The 15,217-nt window shown below is 40.8% G+C and overlaps 1 protein-coding gene across 14 annotated transcripts in view; it reads left to right on the top strand.

Moving 5' to 3' along the window:
* The window catches only part of INPP4A (inositol polyphosphate-4-phosphatase type I A), a 112,909-nt gene that overhangs the window by 13,843 nt on the left and 83,849 nt on the right, over positions 1 to 15,217 (top strand). For 5 of the 14 annotated variants that reach the window (XM_042866694.1, XM_042866695.1, XM_042866698.1 and 2 more), the window contains exon 1: positions 14,894 to 15,069. The exons of 1 other annotated variant lie outside the window; for it this stretch is intronic. The gene's annotated coding sequence lies outside the window, so the exon portion shown is untranslated. Of the gene's footprint in view, positions 1 to 14,891; positions 15,070 to 15,217 lie in introns of those variants that run through there. 8 more of the 14 variants (XM_042866703.1, XM_042866696.1, XM_042866706.1 and 5 more) reach the window with 4 other exon arrangements.

Consider the following 15,217-nt stretch of genomic DNA (forward strand, 5'->3'; position numbering starts at 1 on the left):
TAGGGTTTTGTTTGTTTTGTGGTGGATTTTTTTTTTTTTTTCCCAACTTTCTTTTGCTTTTGTCTTCCCTCCCTTTTTCGGTAAAGAAAACAAATCCCGCAAAACCCATTTGATATTTTTGGGTTTTCATGTCTATTTTTGACTGCTTGCATCGTAGGAGGAAAAATGTGACACAGCTCGTAGCAGTGTGACACGCAAAGCTCAGTGCTTTTGGTGACTGGTGAGAGTTTTAGTCTTTTTAGAACATCCCAATGATAAATGTAAGCAGAAGCATCGCAGTAGTTCTTTGGGCTTTGGAGTGATGTGGTGGATTGACTTGTACAAGTTATCACCATCTCTCCTTCGCTGTCTCTGGGTTTGTCTGAAGCAGCCGCTGTTGGGGTGATGTGTGGGTAGGACCATAGCTCTGGCAGTGCAGAAAGGCATTCATCAGCCTCGTAAAGAAAGCTCCCTGGTACTGGGCTCAGCACTTGCCTTGCTCCTCATTTGGGCTTGTGTTGTGTATAGGCTGAGGGTCTCCTGGCTTGTTATGCCAAGTGTTTTTAGTCAGCTCTCTTTGTGGCAGTTGAATGAAACTGGGGTCCTGAATTTGAAATGTATGTTTTTAATGTAAATTTGAGTTTACACAGGGATATGAGGTATGCGGCACTTACTGATTATTACAGTACAATCATTAGTGGCCCTGCTTTAGAAAAAGTGTTTTGGTTTCTCCCTTGCAATGTGTGTGCAAGCTTTAATACAGAGGAACGTCTCACTACATGAAAAATTTAGATCGACTACCATAAGGGAGGTAATTCATGACAGTAAATTATGATCATCTTTTTGCTGATCAAAATTGTAGCTGTCCTTGAAATTGGGTTTTAATTTCAGTGACTCCAAAAACAATCGATAGCTGTGTCATGCACAGTGTGGAGTTCTCCAAAATCAATGAGAAAGCCAGTTAAAATATTATAGTTTTTCTTTTTCTTTTGACTTGTTGACTACTTTTCTCTTTTAACTTAACCTGATGATGGCAGATTTGCTTGTAAGAGTTCTAGGTACACAGCATTATTTTTTTTGCTATGGCTACAAAGATAGCAAATATATGAAACATCGGTAGATGGGGTTTTGTTCAGAAATAGTTGTATACACATCTCTGAGGCACATTTATAAATATGTGAACTTGCATATCCATGTGAATTGTGCATGTGCACAAACTCCTAGATTTGGCGTTATGGCTGAACAGAGCGCATATTTGGGTGCACAGACACCCAAATGGACAACAGACCAGAAACTGTGGGTAAAAGAAGATAGGGTGACGTTATTTTTTTTTTTTTTTCCAATATTTTTCTAAGCATTTATTTTTTCAAGAAGAATTTCAGGCCCTCTTTTGTTGCCGGAGCTTAAATAGTTCACAGTGTGTGCAAAGAATTAATGATCGTAAGCACATGGAGGATGAAGAATACACAAAAACACACTTCATCTTTGCTTAAAATGTCTGCCAACTCTTAAGCTCAGGAGTCTTTCATCTTAGCCCTTCTTGTCGTTACAGACTGCTAATGCTGTCCGCTAAATTGGTCACACCAGACTTTTTACAACCTGGATATTTTCCTCTCTTTATGGTCTGCTTTGTCTCTTCCTCTGACATCAGTGGGTTCTGGATCAAACTTTTATTTCACAGCGATCGGAGACGAAAAAGCATCTCTAAAGGTTTGTGATAGGGGGAAATGCAAACAATGCAGGAAGAAGTACTGTTATTTACAACAGCCTCCTAATTTTGTCTTTGTAGCAATTGTTACATTTGTTGCAACTGACTTCCTACCGCGGTTTGTACTGCTTGTGGTTGTTACAGGCAATTAAACCTGAAAGTCTGGTGATCTCCAGCAGCTCAGGTGAGACAGATGTTGGCTGTTGTAAAGTTCACCTTCTCACTTTATTAAGCCACGATCCTGTAGCTTTGCATTTCTAGCTGTAAAACCAGACACTCTATGAAAATATGTAGTAAATGTCTGACTCTTGGAGTTTTGATTTAGACCTCTGCAGCTCTGAATGTTGCAAAATCATTCCATTCGCGTACCTTCATTTTAAGTATCGTGTGGTATTGTATTGCAGGATTTATAATTTACTTGAATTCCTCATCTGGACAGACTTCTGTGTAATAGCTGCTCTTGCAAGGGTAGAACTTTATAAAGTAAAACAGGTTGAGGAGAAGTGAAATGATTCGTAAGTGATCATATGAGCAGACAGAGAAGAGGTTGTTCACAATTATAAAAATTAATGTATTTCTTCTTATGATTGACATAAAACTAAAAATCATGCTGGTGAATTACTGAAAATAATTTTTAACAGTGCTGTTCTTTTCTCCTGCAGAGAAGTTTGAAACAGCAAGCAAACATTAGGCGCAATAACAAGTAATATATAGGGAAAAATAATGCTGGAACTTGTAGCTCTTTGCTATTAGATGGGGGAATAAAAGTAACTTATACCAAAAGAGCATCTTATTCAAGTTCGTCAACAAGGTCTGAAGAGTGTAGCTCTTGTGGCTGAGATCTGGGATGTCTGCATATAGCTCTGCTGGGGAATAGAAATCCCCTGCTTCAGCATCAGCATCTGCTTTCTGCTCACAGACCTTTGGACCTGAAAAACCTTTCATTGAAAGAGAAAATATAGGAGTGGTAGTTAAGCACAGTGGGTACGGTTTAGAGGTTTTCAGGTAACTGTTGGAAACCAGCTGAAACAGGATGTGCTTGTTTGCCCAACATTGCTGTTTGTGCTGAGGATGTCTGTGCCCTCCTGTTCGTTTGGGCCACGACCCAGTTGTCTGCACCCTGCGCGGCCCTGTACCTGCTGGGGGGGGAGGGAAGGGCTGACTCATGTTGTTTTTCCTGCAGGTTTTACAGGTGTAACCAGCACCAGTTGGGTGTAGGCCTCTGCAGGTAGCCGTGTTAGGGAGACTTGCAGCAAAGAGGTGAGAAACTGTATGGTGTGTCTGTGGCTGTGAGTTCTTTGTGAGGTGAAGGGTTGTAAGGATGATGGGCACAAGCTGGCAGCAAGCTGGGCTGTAGAACATTGACAGATGTCAGCTGGGATGGCTGTCTGTAGCCAGAGGAACCCAAGGCCTCTGTGAAGTTGAATATTCTTTTCCTTCTTAAGCCACTAAGATATTTAAAGTCATTTTGCTATATTAAGCATGAAGCAATGAAATAGCTGCTGAAGAGAATTTGTTAAGTAGTATACATTTGATAGTAGAGGTTCGTGGGTTTTGTGGTCACTTTTTTTCTTACATCTGGTGGAAAAAAAACACGAGAAAATTGATCACAGACTGCTGGGTTGCTAATCTCATTTTTGTGTGCCTTGTCTCCCCACGGATTCTCTTGCATTCTTTTTATTCCTTACTAAAAGCAGTATTTCAGCCGTATACAAGTGAAGTGGTTCAGAGCTGTGTGTGTTTATTGATCAGTGCTTCCTCTCTGTTTTCTGATGGTAAAAGTCTCTCTTTGCAGGAGACTTAAGACACTTCTGATTGATACTGCTTATTGGATTTCTCTTCTTTGTCTGACAGTTGTGCTCTGAGATCCCCAGGCACAAAACTCTGCCTTGGGAAATTGAATTCTTCCCGTGTTTCACCCAACCTCAGATATGGAGAACAACTTAATGTTAAGTGTTGGTGCTTTTTCTGTGCTGGGGGACTTCACTGCCGTCAGCGCAGAATAAGAAATTACTGACTGGAGTCAGTGTTTTAAATAGCTTCCGTTAAAGAAATTACCTACAACCATAAGGAAAAAGAGTTTATCCTTGAGCATTTTTTCAGTGAAACTGAAAGGAAGTACTAGGGGGAGTTGGCTTTGTGGCTATTGAGTCATTGAATAGAGAGTGCCTGCAATGTGATGATGCACAGTAGAGGTCTGTGTCTTTTTAGGGGGATGTCTCACATTGCTGTTGTCTCTCTAAGAATAAAGCACTGTTGTTAGGGATCTAGCTCACTTCTTCCATCATTGTGGAGAGGAACAAAAATTCATTGCTGAGAGTAAAAAAATAAAATAAAATAAATCCAACAAAAAAGCTCACATTACTGGTACTTCTAACATAGAGAAAATTTAGACTGATGTTTTGCATAGTCTTTCTAAAGTAATGTTAAAAGTTGGGGCAATACTTATGCTGATAGTTATAACAGTATCTACCAGTTTTTAGTATATGAAGTTTGTCCAAGGACCTTTACTTAGTGTAACCACTTGAGAACCCCCAAAGAACTGCTGTTTTGTGTGAAGAGCTGTTAGGATTCTTTACACAGCAGGCAAGCAGAGTTTGTAGCTTTTCTGTGGGCTGGTGGCTCTGATCCTGTGGCTGAAGTTCTGGGGCAGCAGATTGCCTGGACCTCCTTCCTAAGGAAGCTTATGGAGAAAAGCTTTGGCACAGAGTTACATTGCTTAAAAGTTTCCAGGAGAAAACAGTTCTGGCCTTTGCTTTCAGAAAGGACACTTGTCCATTGGCATATTTTTCAGGCAGGTAATCAGGTCTGCACACTTTTGTGGCAGCTGTGGTTTAATTGTTTGAATGGTGACAAGGCAGATAGACTTGGCAAAACAGAGTGTATTAAGAAACTAGTCAACTGATTTTATGTTTTTACCTTCCAAAGAAGGGTAAGTGCTTGATTGTAGTGCGTAAGTGGGACAGTACTCTTAGTTAACCCCAAGTGTGCAGGTCTCACCATTCTTTTGTACATGAGTGCCAGTCTGTATGCTGCAAAAAATACATTATATTTCTTTTTTTTTTTTCTTTCAAACTGACAAGTTGATAAGAATTTTCCAGAGGACTGATTGCTCTGTGGATGTTTGAGTGGTTAATCACTGTCTAAAATAAGACATACCAGTTTAACTACTTATCTGAAAAATGTTATTGTCTTTTTCTTCTGACAAAGCAAATTGTTTATTATTAAGGTGGTTTTCTCTCCCCTCAATATGCAGCCTGAGAGCCAAAGGACTAATGGACATTTCCACAGTTGTCTCCTATCTGTGCTTGCAGCTGATGGTAGGAACAGTGTGGGACTTGACAGCATCTCAAGGATTAGCTTGGAGACATCCTGCTCTGCACCAGCTGCTCTCTGCACTCTCCCAGATTGAATAGTAAGGATGCTATCTGCCAGCTTGTATTCTTGCTAGGATTAATTTTGGGCTATTTTCTAAAACTGGAGCTGCTCTGCTTTGGTGTACAAGTTGAAGTGAGTTGAGTGCTACATGAGTTGAAGACCATTTTTTCTCTGACTCATGCCTTATTGTCCACAATGCTATGTCTAAACAAGCTTTGTCCTGTGCCTCAGCTGTTACTGCCTTCAGCTTTTAGAAATGAGGCAGCCCTTGGCTGAGACTGGAGTACCATCATAGTGATTATGCATCTGTCTCTCTATCCATCCATCTTTTCCCACTTTACTCCACTGTTCTTTGCGCTGTGGGAAAAATGAAGAGTTTGAGATTTTTGAGGAAAAATAGAGTTGAGTGGCCCCCAAAACTTTCCAAAACAAAGATGTAACAAAGCTGTCCTGTTAGTTCTCTCTTCAAGAGAATGCCATCCATCTCCTCAAGAAGGCCTGGTACTTCATGGCTCTTTCTGACAATGCTCACTCAACAGGGAATAGAGCAAAAATAAATCGGGAAAAGGACTGGGGCTGGAGAGCAGCCATTCATGCATGGTCCTTCTTGAAATAATCTCTTATTCCACCCAGATTGTTAGGCAGAATTCAAGGCTAGTTTTTGCCCAGCACAGTTTACTACTTAGAGTATAAAAGGCAGTATGTGGACTTCCAGAAGACAGTGAAAGGCAACTGCTTCAGGCATCTCTGATGTAAATTTCAGGGTGTTGATAACATCAAAGGAGGCTTAAGCTTTGCAGTACTGTTTTTTTCCTTTCTCTGTGGCTGCGTGGTTTCTGCAGTACTACAGGCCAGGGCTGCCATAGTGCCTTTCCAAGCCTGTGCCCTGCACACCCAAGTGTCCCGTGGAGGCTCTGTGCAGCACTTCTTCCAGAGCTTCTGACAACTTATTCCTGTCAGCTTTCCTCTCAGTGCCTCCCTCATGGGTCTGAAAACAACACAAGAGCCAGTCAGCAGTGCAGCACTTGGAGAAAACAGGAATTGCTGTAAAGGAGTATTTCTGTCACAAACCAGAGGGCCAGGAGTTTTGGAGAGGGGTGGCCTGGAACCATTTCCAAGCTCAATGTATTGTGTGTGCTCTCTGAGCTGCAGCATGTTCAGCTCTTGTGGAGCATTTGCTTCTGTGTTTTACAGCTTCAGCAGCCAAATATCTGCCAAATAACACCTTTGTAAAACTTTCCTAATGATTCAAGGCCAGGCTGGATAGGCCTTTGGGCTACCTGGTCTAGAGAGGTGTCCGTGCCTATAGCAGAGGGGTTGGAATTAGATGATCTTAAAGGACTCTTCCAATCCAAACTGTTCTATGATTTGTGCCCAAGTCCCTTTGCCTCCTCTGTCTCCCTTTGCTGTTTCAGAGCTTCCCTAAGAGTCTCATCTTGTCTTCCAAGCAGCCTATAAGTCAGCCAAGCATCATACGTATGTGTCTGTGTCTCTTCGAGTCACTCCTCTCCTGAATCTACCTCGAGATCTTTCTCCATCATAATGTTTACTGTGCAGTTTGACCTACAGTGCAGTTTGCCATCTTCTATTCCCTGTTCTCTGAAGTAGATTGCCCTCTGCCTCCCCAGCTCCTTAGCCCAGCCGTTAGCACCCACTGCAGTGCCATTTTACACTTTACTCCTTTCAGTGACCAGAGCTCTTTTAGCTTACTCTTCCTTCTTGATGCTAACATCAATCTTCTTTGCCTGGCAGAGAGTCTTGATTCACCAGCTCTGGTATTTCCTGTCTGTCATCTTCTAAAAACATCTCATACCTCGTAGCCAAATCCTTCCCTGTTCTATTTTGAGCTCCTCTTTACTGGATGTTCTGCCTTTCAAACTTTAGCACTTAGGTTGCTGCGGCATTTCTGGTTATCTGTGGTTTTGGTGTTTGCTAAGCCTGGTTGGGGCAAGCTTGCACCAGCAAAATGCCCCTTTGTGGTTTTTGGGGAAGAAGTGGATGATTTTAGAGACTGATTCCTGACACATGCTTTGCTTCTGTACTCTGACTCGTGCTCTTGCTGCCTTGTTTCTGGGGAAGTGAAGAATTCAATACATTTGCTGACTGTTGATATAATCTGTTCAACCTCCACATTGCATTTAATTCATATGTATGGGTTAAAGTTATTTTTTACCTATTAAAGAGATCAGAAGCATTCAGACAACTGTTAGAGAATGAGTTTTTAATTTATCTTCTTAAATATTCCTCTATTCCTGGTTAGTGAGTAGAAAGAATCAATAGTTTATTCAATGCAACTTATGCAGTTTCTAATTTTCTTGTTTTATTTTTAAGTGGGAGATTTTTCCATTAAAATTGTAGCTTACAGACTACATATTTCTTCTTTTTAGTATCTAGATAATAAGTTTTTAGTCCATAGTGTCATGGAACATTTGAGTAATAATGCTGAAAAAGATTCTCTTAAAAACAGAACAAATGAGACAAAGACTACAAGCAAGATACCTTTCAGTGTGGAGAAATATTTATGTGGGTTAAGAAATAATTATTTCTCTCCCTTATAAAAGCTATAATTGCTACCAATTTCATGCAAAGTTTGTTACTATTTGTAAAATGTTTCAGGCAGGTCTCTCAATTACATTTATGGCAGAAAGAACAGAGGGTAAAGAGTGGGTAGACAAAATGTGCAACCACCACCACAGCAACAAAAGGCTTGTACTGATTAGTTGCTACCTAAATTACAGATTATAAAAATAAACATGAAGCTTTTTTGTGTGATAACTGACAATGTCAGGTCCTTTTGAAAACATTTGACCAACCTGTTGTACTGAATCCTATAAAAATAAAAAAATAAAGAAGGCTATTTAGGAACACTGTGTGATTCTATAGCAGGTACTGCTTGCCTCTCCTCCATTTTTAGATCTTCTGTAAAAAGAAAGTTTAATGTGAGGATAGCTAGTTTTTACTTGTCTTCCTTTAATTTAAATTTACTGTGTCAGTTTCCTTTTCCATCTTAACCATAGCTGTTGCTCTTTAATTACAGCCTGTGTAAAGTCCATCCGTAGTTATAGGTTTGGATCCCGTAGTTGTGGTACCCTGCTGTGCCTGAACAGGACTCGAGGAACCTGTGGTTTAGTGCCAGTGTTTATCTTTACTTGAGACTTCCTCAGTGAAGCAGTGCTATGCAGTAGTTAGCTGATAGGTAGGTCACTGCTCAGACAAAATAGATGGTTCTGAGGCTATAAATGACTATTTATGTGTTAGGGAGAGAAGTTCATTTTTCAGACTGTGTTGAAGAGCTGGTGCAGATTTAGGACTCTTGTCTTCCTACATCTTTGTTCAGCTTGGTGTCTCCATTTAATCTTGGTATAATCAGCGAATAGAATTATGGTGTATTCTATTTCAGAAGCCCTTTCACAGAAAGATTTTTTTTTTTCCCAAGAGGAATTAACAGAGAATTACTGTAGTCCAAAATAGCATTAATCGATAAAATATTTTTACTCTACCTGTCTTTATGGATTGTGCTGGCTTACGCTTCTATCATTGATCTGTACTTGCGTTCAACTCTTTTCATTAGGTCTTCTTTATCTCTAAAATTATTTTGTTGCAAAAGTGAATGTATGTGGGAGCATACCTTAATAAGAATGTGTCCGCCTTTTATTAAATAGATCTTTAAATACTTCTGCATTGATTAGAAGCAGCTTTAAAATATTTTGATGATGGAAAAGCAGATTTCATCCTTCTAAAACTTAAGAATTCTCCCCAAATTACTCAATGCTATATTAAAGAAAGCTCATAGAATATTCAGTGCACTAATCAAATGTTAAGATTCAGATCCCAAGACTCTTGGGCAATATCAGGCAAATAATAAATAAAATCATTGCAGATTAAGTGAGGTGGCCCTAGAATAAAGTCTGAGGCTCAGATGCACAAGTTTCTGTTTGAGAAATAGCACCCTACCAAAGCAGGGAGGGAAAAAAGAGTGTGGGATGAGAAAAACCTTACCTTCCACCATTTTGGGTATAAAACCTGATAAATAGGGCAGCTGCAGCTCAGAGTGGTGCAGGACAAAAGAACAAGTGCTCTGTGGCCGCTGTAAGCCTCATGGGGCAAGGGGTAGGGATAGCCATCAATTCCAGAGAGTTGCACAGACAGAAGTGAAAAGAGGGGGCAGGGTAATAGCAAATATATATATATATTTACTTTACTGTAAAAGAATGATGTCAGTTATCTTACCAGTTTAGGCTAATGGATTTGAGCTATATACTAGAGCTATGCACATCATTTTTTTAGCATAGATGAAATTTTTGGTGACTTGGATCTGTTCAGTAACTGAATCATAGAATCACAGAATGGCTGAGATTGGAAGGGACCTCACAGCCCACCAACCCCACACTGTGCCATGGGCAGGGCTGCCCCCCACCAGCTAAGCTGCCCAGGGTCCCATCCAGCCTGGCCTTGAGCACCTCCAGGGATGGGGCACCACAGCTTCTCTGGGCAGCTGTGCCAGCGCCTCACTGCCCTCTGAGTTAAATATTTCCTCCTAATGTCTAACCTAAAGCTACTCTTTTTTTAGTTTAAAACTATTTCTCCTTGGTCCCATCTCTGTTGATGTGTGAATGAATTTATGTCATACATATGATGGGAGATTGAGTGAATAAAAGCAATGTAAAATCATAGGGTAGAGATGTTAAAAACAAAAACGACAAACCTTTAGATGGCACAGCTCCCAATGTTTTTCTATGGCCTAGTTTTGGGAAAAATCCCTAATGATCTGAAGTCAATTAAGTTCTGAATGTCAAAATAGAGATTAATAATGAAATACATGCTTTTTCATTATCAACATTTTTAATCAGATTTTTCCACCTCAGGCTCCTATTGGTCTTGATTTTGCTATACAATCTGCTGTGTTCAGTACCTTAATCTTTACATGGTCCCACTGATACTTGGTGGCATTAATCTGGGGAATAATTTACAATGCACTACAATTAGAGGCTGGGCTCACTATGCAACTTCAAGTGAGTTTATGGATGGAGAGCTCCTTCTGATTAAATTGTTACACAATGTATTTTGAGAAAAACAAACAAATAATGAACTTGGAGAGAGGGAGAAGAAAAATAGCACAGCCTTGGCTTTTGTGCTTGTTAGGTTTGTTACTAGTCAATATGCCCCCTCCTAGCTTTTTATGTAATGCTATATTATACCGTACTGCAAAGGGCAAAGACAGTGGTGAATAGGAACAACAGATCTAGGCCTGTAAGTGTGTCTAGATAGGCAGTTCTTCTTCATGACCTTTTGAGTGAGGATCATACCGGGAGATGATTTCCATATTGAGGATTGGAGCTTGTTAACTTGCGAAGGGATACAGATGAGTTGAAAAGACAAGACAGAGCATTAGGAATCTGCTGAGCAAACACGGAAGTCTTACTTTACAGTTCTTCTTTCTTCATGCTAATGAGAAGTAAATTCTATTAAAAAAAGCTAAATAATAGTCAGTGAAATTGGCCAGCTTCACATTCAGTTTTACCAGTTTTTCATTTAGTTTACCCAGTGCAGCAGATGGTACTGAGAAAACAGTCTTTGCAGCTGCTTTCTCCAGCATGGGCAATTGTTCTTTCTGAGGCATTTGAAGAATCTCCCAGTCTCAGGTCACAAAGACTAGCGTGAGATCTACAAGACTTGCATTGTGAAGGCAGTGGGAAAAATTTAACTCAGAAAATGTATAGAGTGTATTGAATGAGTGAAATGAATGGATGTAGACATTTCCTAATAGAGCACAGCATTTTGTTTGGCAGCGCAAGGAAATGTAATGTTCAAGTCATATATAGTAGCATCTGATTGCCTCAAAATGAGTTTTTGCCTGGGTTTGGTTGTCTGGTTTGTTAAGACTTGCAGTTCAATATTCAATTGAAATTATTGTATCAATGCAAAAGATGGGGTGTGCTGATTTGAAACAGAAGTAGTTGTGCATTGTAGAGAAATGTAAAGATTAGAATCAGAAAATTGTGTCTATATTGATGGGACACACTGTAATATTCTCAGAAGGCTGTTCTTAGAAGTGTCTTCTCTGTGATCCAAATTGAATTATAAGGCATGTACTTAAAACTTGAGTTTACAGGTGCTTCCACACTTGTGCTGTTTAGTTTTTTAGGAAGAGTTCTGAATGAAGGGGAGAATATTGGGCAGATGTTGATTGGAAATGGTACGTGGTTTGGTTATGAAGTTTGATGTAACATTGGGATCTTGCTGACCTTCCCTATAGTACAGAGCATGGGCAGATGTTGGCATAAAGAGGAAAGGAGAACAGGAGTGGATAGATATGAGCAGGCCAGGTGCCAGAAGATCAGCTGACTCAGTGCTGACATCAAGTGCAATCTGGGGAGTCCTTATGCAAGCCAGCTTTTCTGTGCAGCAAGTGTGTCCACATCTTTATAAGTAGGAGCCTCAGAAAAATCCGTAAACTGGTCTCTCATCTGGTCAGTGCATCTGTGTTGTCATGAGTTACCTTTTTCTTGTCTTGTTTTCACCACTTTCTCTGATCTCAGCATCTGCATGTCTCCTGTTCAATCCGCTGAGAACACACCATAAAGAGGAAATGGGAATTTAGATCATCTTGTGCATTTTCACTACATGTACAGAATTACTTCCCTCTGAGATCTGTGCAGAGTGTTACAGGCAGCTTGTAACCACGTAGTTTGTTCACAGTGCAGGAGATGAGCTTTGGGTTGTTACCAGACATAAAATACATATCCTACTTGGGTCTAACTCTAGTAGTATTGTGAGGTGGTCTGTAAAGAAATGCACTTGTATGGTACGGTGGAAATAGTTTCACACAGCTTCTTTTGGATTGCTTTGCTTTGCTTTTGAAGAGATGCTACTGAGACATTGGTAGATGGTGTATTGATGGTAGGAAGTTCAACCACTGAAGTGCCTCCTTTTATTTACCTTCAGAGATCTTGAGATGACTGTGATAAATGCATCCTTTGCTCTCCTCCCATACTGATCACTAAGTTCTGCTTTCATCTGTGGCTTCCTCTGTTTGTTGTCTGCACAGGGTAAAGGTTCTGGGGCTGATGCTGTTACCAGTGGATGTTTTCATTTTCCTAAGAAACAAACAGTGCTTTTGTCATAGCACATCACAGATAGCCATGGGAGTTAATCAGCTGGAAGAAATGAACCTGCTGCTGAGATGCACTGAAAGGGAACTCTGATGTTCTATTGAACAAGACACTGAGATCTACTTTCTGCACCTTTCCGTAGGGCTCAGATAAACAAGGCTGCAAACTGTTAGGATGAAGCAGAGTGTGTAGCTGAAGGAGGGGTGACTGGAAGGGGAAAGATGTCACTGTGGATACTGCTGGTGTTCCTCAATCTGCTTCTGTTACTCTATTGCATTGGAAGCCAGCTCTGTCCTTGAAGAATGTGAATGCATATTTTTTTCTTGGAATAGTATAACTAAGGAGGAGAAAAAAGGCTTAAGAACAGAGGGAAGTGTTCTCAATAGGGACAATGCAACTTTCATGGGAAAGCAAGCTGATACGGAATCTGCCAACCTGAAAGAGGGTGTGGGAAACTGTTACTTCATGATTAGCACTGTAATGGCTTATAAACAAGCAGTTCCCAGAGACTTGGAGATAATAAGGAAAAACAGAATTCCATGCTCTACTGTGTTCAGAGGTACCATGTTCAGTATTACAGAAGAACCTTTTCTTGCTTATTCCCTCAAGTAGAAAGGATTATTTTCTATCTCTTGTCCATTAAAAATTGCTTGATAGTCTACACTACCTCTCTCTTGCAGCAGTGTTCAGTTTAGCAGACTGTAATAATATTCATGTTCAAGCTTTTATCCAAAGTGTCAGTATTTGGGTTTTTACCTCTTCTGGGGTAAGAGCCTTCAGATTTTCCACTTCTAGACCCAGAGTCCAAACACTTTCTACTGCAGAAGGTCAAGCCAAAGAAATCAATTAGGCAGCAGAACTGCTGCCTGCAGCATCTGGATAGTTTCTTATTTGCAGATAAGTTCATTTGCAGTTCATTTGCACAAAGTATGTGCATGTTACACAGTGCTTGCTCACCACTGGTGTGTTTTGTCTATTTGAGGTCTTAAGCAGCTCTCTTCTTTGATTCATCTTCCATGCTCTTAGATGGACCACTAGATAATTTTGAATGGAGGTATATTAAAGCATGCCTTACATTTAAAAACAAATAGCAACAGCAACAAAGTACCTTCCTGTTTTGTTCTGTGTCATAGCTGCCATTTGGACTGTGTCCTTGCTGTTGGATTCATGTTTAAAACTTGCAGGAATCATGGCTGTTTTTTGGTTGTGTTGGGTTTTTTTTTTGTTTGTTTGTTTGTTTTTGTTTTGTTTTGTTTTTATTCTCAGGCACACTATGGAGTTCAGTATATCTCCATGACTGTGCTTCAAGGACAGCTCTGCTCAGCTTGATTTCTTCTCATCTCTTGGTCCCTGCCAAGCCTGTGTTCTTTTCCGCTTTGAGATACAAGGAGAGAGTAAACATTTTCCATCAACAGCAGAAAGTTTGTTCGGTGGCTTTAGTAACAACCAAATTTGCTAGTGAAGAGTGCAGAACTTGTCCTTGGATTGGGTGGATGGGATTATATTTGTGTGATTCAGCTTTACAAAGGTATTTCTCTAAGGAGACAGAACTGCAAGAGTTATAAAAGTCATGCTTTGATGTTACCTTTGCCCTGAGAATTCTCAGTAGAAATCTGTTTATCTGGATGATAGCCAGCAGGACATTTGCTAGGGATGAGGAAAGGTGTTCTGCTGTAAGTGCTTTGACATAAACTGAGTGCCTTTTCCCAAAATATCTGGGGTGTTTACATGAATGGCTGATAAGCAGGTCTATGCATTGTGATAGTATATTTCCTCAGGCCAGCAGCTTATTTTGACAATACTTTCTTCGTTCGTTCCATCGTGTTTGTTTCCATGTGGTTGACCTGCTGGCTCAGAAGTAAAAGATTTCATCTGCCATTCCTGAAACCTTGGTTTACTTAGTGCTAATTGCTTGGTATGACTTTCAGAAATAACTTGTAATCAGCACAACGCTGCTTCTTAACTCTGTCTAGCACGAAGTGCCTTTGGCTTCAAAGTGCCTGCTCTCAATTGAAAGTGGTGGGGAGTCTGCAGGCCGGGGGAGTGGCTATGTGATCAGATTGCTTTGTGGCAGTCAGTCCCTACTGATATGGAGAGATATGGGGAAGGCTGCCAGAATCCAACCTTTCCCCAGATGCCCTGGGTGTAGTAACGCAGCTGTGCTCTCCGGTAGGCACTTTGTCCTGGTGTCAGGCACATAGGCTTCCTACCCACACACATCCTGTAGTCCTTCCGTCCACTCTCCTCTCACTGCATTTGATTCCAAAATTGTCCCCAGTGTACTTAGTGAAGCTGCTTTTTTATAAGTTTGTGATGAATAAGTGGGTATTGCCCTGTCTTTTTTTGTTGTTGTTTTATAATTTTTCTTGGGGTTTTGATCTTTTTCCCCTGGTCTTGCCAGGCTGTGCGAGCACACTAATAGCACCCCACCTGGCACACTTACCGTGACAGCAGAACCAGATCAGCCAACGTAGGAGGGGAAAAGGAGGAAAAAAAAGAAAGAAAGAAAAAAAAAAAAAAGGTGGGTCAGATTGCACAAAGAAAGAAATCAGACTTGCTGCTGGAAGAAATACCCATCTGCAGGTGTGCATGCGGGCACTTAGGCATTGTGTGCATATGTTTGTGCCTGTGCGACACGGAACTGGAGCGAGTGAGAGGGAGACTGAAACTTAAACTCCTCCTGCAGCTCTGCATCTGCTCTGAGTCACTGCCATGACTCACAGTGACAGCGCTCCTATTAGCTAGTGCTCAGATGGAGCAGCTCCGGCAGCAGAAGAGGCAGGCTGTGCTCCTGGTTACCTGCTGCAGCAGGCGGCTGCGCCAAGATATTTATTTACGAGCTGAGATGAAGGACAGCAGGCTGTACTGAGTGCGGTTGTTGTTATTCTTAAGGTAAGAATGCCTGTTATTGACTAGAAGAAGATGGGAAAAGGAAATCAGAGCTGGCGAGGGCTGAGTTTCTTGCTGCAATTTCTTATTCTCAGAGGGAGCGGTGCTGCTACAAAGCTTTGTCTCAGCTGTTTGTGGTTCTGTATGGGGA

The sequence above is a fragment of the Lagopus leucura genome, unplaced genomic scaffold, assembly GCF_019238085.1.
Source record: "Lagopus leucura isolate 7727_CA_CO unplaced genomic scaffold, USGS_WTPT01 Super-Scaffold_100001, whole genome shotgun sequence".
NCBI classification, from domain to species: Eukaryota; Metazoa; Chordata; class Aves; order Galliformes; family Phasianidae; genus Lagopus; species Lagopus leucura.